The sequence below is a fragment of the Chelonoidis abingdonii genome, chromosome 10, assembly GCF_003597395.2.
Source record: "Chelonoidis abingdonii isolate Lonesome George chromosome 10, CheloAbing_2.0, whole genome shotgun sequence".
NCBI lineage: Eukaryota > Metazoa > Chordata > Testudines > Testudinidae > Chelonoidis > Chelonoidis abingdonii.
In genome coordinates, this window is record NC_133778.1 from 30,720,208 (window position 1) to 30,729,237 (window position 9,030).

The window sequence follows — 9,030 nt, forward strand, 5'->3', positions numbered from 1 at the left end:
TCTTGACATTTAATTAGTTACTGCTGAATACAACAAACTAGAACAGCTTAAAGCACATTCTCTACAAATTTGGTTAGGTGAATCAATCCTGCACAAAGACAGCACTCCTTCATTTGAATCCCAAAGTATAACTAAAAAACAATTCTTCACCTGTTAAGCGAGAAAGAGAGAGAGAGAATGAGCATACTGGTACTGAAAAACTGAGTGTTTTCCATTCCTCTGGCCATTGGATAGGTGGTATCCCATCAGAATACAGAGGTTTTTTTTACTTTGCTGTACGTAGGTAAACTCCTCAGTTGATGACTTCAAAAGCTGCAAAATATGGATCGTTGACCCTACTGTCCTAACTCAAGTTACTCATACCAGGCCTCCTAGCTAATAAAACATTTGAGTAGGGTGACCAGATGTCCCAATTTTATAGGGACAGTCCTGATATTTGGGGTTTTTTTCTTATATAGGCACCTATTACCCCCACACTCTGTCCCAATTTTTCACACTTGCTATCTGGGCACCCTACATTTGGGTGAGTCTGTTACTGGTCAGACCACAAAAAAACAAGAAATTTATTTTCCTTATGGTGTAATTGCCAAAGGTTTATGTGGATAGGCCTGACACACTAGTTATTGGTCCAAGGAACCAGAAACCAAGAGCAGGGTCATTGAGGTCATAAGGGCTACTCAAGCTCTTGAAATAGACATGTATATGCTCCACAGATTACATCACCTGGGGGCATTAGATGATTTTCTAGGGGGTTAAGCAAACGAACAATCTAAGGCCATGTGTATATGTACAACAGTGCAGCTGTACCAATGCAACTGCATCGCTGCAGTGAATGTAGTGAAGACACTCTATGTCAACTGTAGAGAGCTCTTCCATCTGCATAATAAAACCACCTCCGTGAACGGCAGAAGCTATGTCAGTGGTAGAAGCTCTCCCACCAACAGTGTGCTGTCCACAGACCTCTTTGGGAGCCGGTAGCAAACATTTGTTTAAAGTTACAACAACAAAGTATGTACCAGAGAGAGCGTGAGAATGAACAGGGTATAGTCTCCTCTAATTTCCATTATAATGTTACATTTGTGCATCAAAAGCACTCTATGCACCTGCTGAAGAGATAAAATATAATTGTAATTTAATTGTTAAATTGTGGGATTATAGCTCATACTTATTTTCCAATTTCATTTTCTCAGGGAAGTGGACTATTATGAAATGAGAAACTGGTTGAGGCCCTGCACTGTCAAAATCTCAGTTCAATTCCCAGCTCTGCTACAGATTTCTTATGGACCTTAGTCAAGTCATTTAATCTCTTCATTCCTCAGTTCCTCATCTGTAAAATGTATTTCCTCTTTCACATCCTGTGTCTTGACATTTACACTGTAAACTCTCGGGATTGTCTCGTACATCTGTACAGTTCCTAGCCCAATGAAGGGTCTGATCACAGACAAAATACATGTGAGAGATGGGCAGGACAAGGGAAGATGTCAAATCTTAGATTTATTGATAAATCAAGTACTTCTCTTTAGGTATTGTCTTTGTGATGTTCCAAAACAATTACAATGTTTTTCTTAGACTTCCAGGTTTGTCAATAAAGCCAGACTATTTAGATAACATTCTGTGGAGTGCATTTCAGATCTTCTTTAATCCTTGTCTTGGCTTGTCTGTGAACAGTCAACATTCCACTGACATTAACAGAAATTAGGGCTTATCCTTATAGTCATGAGCAATCTAGTGACTAAGGACATTTAAAAAAAATTGTACTGACCCCAAAGATGTAACTCGAGACCAAAAGAGAAGGGAATAGGTGTAATAACACGACATAGACTTCAAAGGACATGCTCTGTGCTGGAGGTAAAATCCTGAGATTCTCTGAAGCAGAGCACATTATGCAACCAGGACTGCAATGAGCCAAAAAAATTGGGCTTGGGTCTGAGAATGTTTCTGCAGTTCCCAGCGATGTCAGTAGAAATTGTGGGTCAGCTCCTTTCAGAATCACGCCCATTGTAAGGACTCAGTCATGCTCTAAATATAGTCAGTAGGGGGGTTTATTAGGACATAAGGTCTCAATCCTTTAGTGAGCTCTTTGAGGACACAGTTGTCTGCCTACACAGAGCTTAGGATTTGGAGCCTAAGTAAACAAATTAATAGTAAGTGCAGTTTTGGGGACCCATGACAAGTTCTTAATATAGGAGTGATTTGGTGGGAAAATTTAATTTCTTGTTATAAACCTAGCAAAGAAAGTTCACATGAAATGAGTGTGCTCCTGAATAATATGCGCTTCTTAAAGAAATTCTAAATGTAAATTAAAAATAAGGCAGCAATAACTTTTAAAAACTGTTTTATTATATTGCATGAGCTATAATGTTTTACAAATCTTAATTACATTTTCAGCAATAAATACAGTAGTACTGTAGTAAATACTCTGAGACATGAAGACACCTGACAAAAGGATACAAAAGATAGAAACACTTAAAAAGAGGGATGCAAAATGTCAAGTATGGTTGAAATGGAAAATAAATGTTTACAAGAATATGTATTTGAAAATGATTGCCAAGGCAATGAAGTGCTTGTTCAACATTTAAGGCGCAGTCCTGTAAGATGCTCAGCACTTCCTGTGTCATCAGCTCCATGGGTTTCATCATCTCACAGAACTGGGCTCTGTGAGCTTCATGTGCTAGCGAGCATTAAAAAGGGCCTTTTCCCTAACACAGCTGCAAAGAGGCTGTAAAAATATTGTTACAAAAGACTTGAGATCATAATATGCATTAAAGTCTGACATCATATTGTGCTTTAACTGAATCTATCAGTTTAATTGAAGAATAATGTATCCAAGTACTTGGAAAACATGTATAGAGATTTAATAAATCTTAATTTGTGACTGAAATTACAGAAATTTCAGTTGGTAAAACTAAATTTTTAAATTTTAAAATGTTGAGAACATGAAATTACTGCACAAGCTTTTTTTTTTTTTTGGAAAGGTTTACTACAAAGGGGTGAATGGCTTCAGATTTTTAGCAGGAAGTATTTAATGCTTCTCTTAAAAGTAAATAAAAAAGCTTGGATAAAAGGTTTTATCATTAAAAAACTGATATAGTATCCCAAATCCTTGCAGAATGCAGAGTGGCTATGGCCAAAAGAGTAACACACATTTACATTTTAATACAAACAATTTCAAGAATAGCATCGTCACTTTTTAAACATGACTGGCCTAGTCCTGTATCTCTTGCATGCCCAAAGGCCCACTAAAGGCAACGACTGGGAAGTCAGCAGCAGAACTCTTGAGTATGTAAGCAAGGTGGAGTCAGGCTCAACAGTGTGATTAAAATGAGCTCCCTCATTCTAAGTCATAAAATACCTGTCTCCACGCTGCTTCCACCTCCTGCTAGCCAGGTAGCTCAGCACTTAAACTAGGATGTACAATTTTTTAACTATGTGTACATTCCATTTGAGATAATAAATGTATTAGATCTGATATTGATCTCATTTTAAATCAGTTTTATACTTTGACATCAATGGATTTCAACACATTTACTCCCTGATTTAAGGAGATGAGATCAGAATTAGGCCCCCTGTGTTGAAAAAAAAATCTTGACTGTTGAAATCCCCGAAGAGATGTGATTTCATTGATAATTTCTAACTTCTTTCCAACAAACATTTTCTCAACAATTCCTGAACAGCAAATGTAAAAACATGAGTTACAGCAAACAAGTGTTGTTATCTACATGCAGAAGTCAATGTTCCAACATGAAACACTAGATTTGGCTTTCAAAAACTACAGAAACGACAGTTTTAGCAATGATCTTTTTTGGCTAACAGAAAAAAATTACATGTGCTTTTTATATAGTGGAGTGTCCTACCGATAAAATAATTCTCTGGGAAAAAAGGAAGGCACTTTAGCAGGCTAGTTTAACTTTCTTCAGCTTTTCCATGCTTAGGTTGTTTATTCTATCAGTGTAAAGTGTTCCAAATACAGTACTAGTCATTGAAAGTTATCTTATTACAGAGGTAATTGCATTTTAACTTACAGACTGCTACATTAAAATCTACCATTAACCTACTTTTTCATTAGTTATAATAAAAACAAAGACTGACAATGTGAGGATGAATTCAATTATTGTGGAATATCCACAGGCAATTTCTTCCTCTTTGGTACAAATCACTTCATGTGAGCAAGACAGTGGAACTCAAAGTATTTTCCTTCTTGCGTCATGGATTTTGTTACAAGGGTCTGGTTGTGAGAAGATTCCCCAGATCTGCATTGCTCGAACATGCTCACTGTTTGACTAGTAAATCTGGCCGTACACTTAAGTATTTTTTTCAGGATGTCAGATGCAGACAGGATGCCAAACATAGTTGTGTTCTAATCAGAACCCTCTATGTACATTCTTGAGAACAGTCCCCTCACATCAGGAATAAACAATTCCTCTCCTCTGGTGTTTGTCTATATATGATGGTGTTTGACAAGTTAACGGAAAACTACCTCCATTTGGCTCCTAAGAAAACATCAGTAAGTTTAATATTCTCAGTTTACTCCAACAGAGTCACTTATCTTCATTACAAAGAAGTGCTTCATCTGAGAAATGTGCTATATTGCATTAAAACACATTATGAGTAAATTACCTTTTTTGGGGGGACAGAAGAGATTTGAAACTGGTGTGCTACTCTAAGGTGGGAAAATTCTGGAGCTCCGCAAGTCACACACTGCAGCCACAGGGGGAAAAAGGCTATAAAGTTACTTATTTGAAGTCTGTCCCATGCATCTGACAAAACTTGACCCTCAGGGAAGGGAATAGCTCAGTGGTTTGAGCACTGGCTTGCTAAACCCAGGACTGTGGGTTCAATTCTTGAGGGGGTCATTTAGGAATCTGGGACAAAAATCTGTGTGGGGATATGTCCTGCTTTGAGCAGGGGGTTGCACTAGATGAACTCCTGAGGTCCCTTCCAATCCTGATATTCTATGAAATACAAAGTACATTTGTGCACACACATTCTTAACTCTTTGTGTTTACGCTCAGAGTAAGTGATACCTAGTTTTTCACTACATGAGGCAACAGCAAAAATAATCTTTTGAAGAATCATGCTTCTTCGAGAAAGTGAAGTGTTCTTTTTACAATGCCCAACACTGACCACTCTGATCACAATTGTGAACTCCACTGTCCAGGGGTCATGGAGACTAGAAGCCCTCCCACCTTTAAAACTCCACGAATTTTTGAAATGCCTTTTCTCAATTGTCCATTAAAAAAAGCACACCTAGCAGCTCTCCAATTGGTTATGCCAATTATGCCAGCTACAGGCTCCAGACATGCACCTGCCAGAGTACACAGGAGATATTGGATCTCCTGGGCCTGTGCGGAGAAGAAGCTGTGCAGACACAGCTATAGAGCAGCTGTAAAAATTTGGACAATGACAATGTTTTGTTGATAACTTTAGGGAGCAAGGGAAGGAGGTCTGAATCTCAACTCTCGCTTTCTGTTGTAACTATCCCGACAATGCTGCGTTTTATCTGCAGCTGCTACCACTGCAGCCTTGAGGGGTCCTCCCTCCACACCGCACAGCCGTTACCCATCTGACAGGCTTTTTATAGCCTACACCAGCTCTGCCTTGCAGGCACAAGCATACTGCTTCACTATGGTACAAAGTGGCAATGACATCATTCTTCTCGTCGCACGCAGCCATTACCCATTCTGACAAGCTGTTTATAATGCTAAGTTTACCAGTTTTCAGAGATTGCTGACTAAGGCTATTTTTGTTGAGTTGTTTCAATCTAAGACTCTGGCAACTGCTGTGGCATCATTTCGCTAATACTTTGTGTCAATTGTGTGTGTGTGTGTTAAGTATTTGAGTGTATATGTTTATCATGTGCAAATATGCATGTGTAGGTTGTTGAAATTTGTCAGTGATATTGTCAGTTGTTGTATGACGGAGTATCCGCCATTCTAATTTTATTAACAATAATTGGATACTCCATAGGTAGACTAAAATGTAGATTTTGGATTGAAAGACTGAAGGAAGGAAGTATACGTAACTAAAAAGGGTGTATTTCTGATTACAATCAACACTGCTTAATTTTAAGGAAAAGTCATCTTCATCTCTTAATCGGTGTTTACGTCAAACAGTTAATAAAATTCAAACAGTGACTCATAGTTAGTAAGTGACATGTATTCTCTATCCTTTACTTTTAATAGTGAACAAGAAAAAGAACTGATAGGAATACAATTTCATGTTTTTCATTTTCAGTTGATGCAGCCTCCTGGTAGATAGAGAAAAACTGTCTGGGGCACAATTTTGTAAGCGTAGGCTGATAAGCAAAAAAAGGAAGAAAGCAAGAAGGTTTGTTTCTGAAGTATCTATGTCCTCTGGCCAGAGACGAAGGTAGTCCAATGTCAAAGGATCAAGCAGAGATGGAGGTGGGGATGACAGTTTCACAAGTTAAAGAAAAGTTTGAAGAATATAATTTGAATATTGAAGACGAATCAAATGAGACACGTGAGGATCAAAACTTGGAAGAACGTGAAAGCGAAAATGTCACTTGTTTGAATTTGAGCTTTAGCGATCCTGTTACTTGGGCCAAATACGATGATCAAGTCCGACAAATTTTGGAGGAACATGGGCCAGAACAGGTTCAGCAGTTCGATTTCCCCAAAGATAGTAAGCAAAGAAAATTCTCAACAATTCATTACAAACATAGGCTTGTTAATGGAGAAGAAATGCACAGTCAGTGGCTGCAGTATTCCACATCAAATGATTCTGTCTTTTGCTTCCGCTGCAAGTTGTTTGCCAGTAGTATTATTGGCGCATCATCTCTTTCTGAAAAAAGCTCAAGGGATTGGACAAACATGTCTGCAATTCTTTCAGGGAACGAGAAAAACAGTCAACATTTGACAAATGTTCAAACATGGAAGGAACTTGAACTGCGATTGAAATACAACAGAACAATTGATGAAGAACATTTATGCTTCATTAAGCAAGAAGAAAAGTATTGACAACAAATACTAAAACGTCTGATTGCTTTGGTCAGAGTTCTTGGTATGCAAAACCTGGCCTTTCAGGAAACACAAGAAAAACTGCACACTTCTGGTAACGGGAACTTCCTCAAATTTGTCAAATATCTAGCTTTGTTTGACCCACTTATGATGAGCATCTTTGCAAGATTAAGGACAAGGAGATACATGTACATTACCTAGTGAAAGACATACAGAATGAGCTTATTCAGCTTCTAGTCAATGCCATCAAACAAAAAATCCTAGCATCTGCTCATGCTGCTAAATACTTTTCGATCATTCTAGATTGAACATCAGATGCAGGCCATGTTGAACAAATGACCATGATCATTCGATTTGTGGACAGGCCTACTTCAGAGACAGAAAATGAGACTGAATCGGTATGCATAAAGGAACACATCTTGGGGTTTGTGTCGCTTATGGAGACAACTGGAGCTTGTATGACAGAAACTATTCTTCACCAGTTAGAAGAGATGTCACTGCCTATAGAAAACTTACGTGGTCAAGGCTCTGACAATTGGAGCAATATGAAAGGGAAAGAAAATGGTGTCCAGTGAAGGTATATACAATTTTGAATGATGTGGAGAAAGTAGATAAGGAAAAGTTATTTACTTATTCCCATAATACAAGAACTAGGGGTCACCAAATGAAATTAATAGGCAGCAGGTTTAAAACAAATAAAAGGAAGTTCTTCTTCACACAGGTGCACAGTCAGCTTGTGGAACTCCTACCTAGGAGGCTGTGAAGGCTAGGATTATAACAGCATTTAAAAGAGAACTGGAATAAATTCTGAGGCTAAGTCCATTAATGGCTATTAGCCACGATGGGTAAGAAATGGTGCCTAGACTCCCGTTTGTTTGTCAGAGGGTGGAGAGGGTGGCAGGAGAGAGATCACTTGATCATTACCTGTTAGGATTCACTCCCTCTGGCACCTGGCATTGGGCACTGTCGGTAGACAGAGTACTGGGCTAGATGGACCTTTGGTCTGACCCAGTATATGGCCGTCTTATGAAAAATTGTGGATATTAATCCTGAGCCTTTTTCACTCCTTGAAGTGCACATTCATTCAATTTGTGTGTTAATAGATGCTGCAAGTGTTGCTTGGAGGCAACTGCCTTCTTGATTAGTTTGTGTTTAATGTGTATTCCTCAGTTTCTACACGTGTGGGAAGTTCTAATACACCACATATCACAGTTAACCAATGAGTGAACAAGATGGGAAAGTCGAATTGATGCCTTGAAACCTCTTACTATCCAACTTGGTGAATCTATGATGCTCTGATAGAGATCTATGATGACACTACTCTAAAAGGATCTGGCAATACGTCCGAGTTGATGCAAAGGATCTTGCAAAAACTATTTCTAGTTTCAAGTTTCTGGTTCTTCTTGTGTGGTATGACATATTATTGAGATAACATGACTAACAAACACTTCAGGTGAAAGAATTTGACATATGTGACGCCATTGAATCAACTTGGAGAAACCAAGAGTTTCTTGTAGGCGCGAGAAGTGACGCAGACTTTGAGAAAACATTGACAAATGCAGGTGAACTTGCGGAGAGTTGGAGTGTACCGGCACTTTTGAACCAGATCACAATCCGTATTAGAAAAAAGAGGAAGCAGCTCACATATGAGCAGATGACAAAGCTATTTATATAATCGAAAGAAAAATTTAAAGTGAACTTTTACTTTGCAGTCATCAACACAGCAATACATTCGTTGAAGAAAGATTCACATTGACGCAGCAAATTAGTTCAGTATTGGCTTCCTATATGATTTATAGTTTGCAAATACACAAAGCAATTATGAAACATTGCTTGAATCTGGAGCAAGCTTTGCAACAGGAATCCAAGATATTGATGCCTTTTGACTTGTGCATGAATTGGACGCTATTGCAGGACAAGTCAAAAGAATGCATCACTGCAAGATGTACTGAACTTCAATGAAAATAACTGACAGATAGTGTCCCGTCATAAACAGATAGTTAAGGTTAATGTCTCTTTTACCTGTAAGGGTTAACAGCTCAGTGACCTG

At 38.4% G+C, this 9,030-nt stretch overlaps 1 pseudogene; it reads left to right on the forward strand.

Annotated features, from left to right (window-relative positions):
* Nucleotides 1–6,350: 6,350 nt before the first annotated feature.
* Nucleotides 6,351–8,736, forward strand: LOC116831352 (zinc finger MYM-type protein 1-like; annotated as a pseudogene).
* The last annotated feature ends 294 nt before the right edge of the window (nucleotides 8,737–9,030 follow it).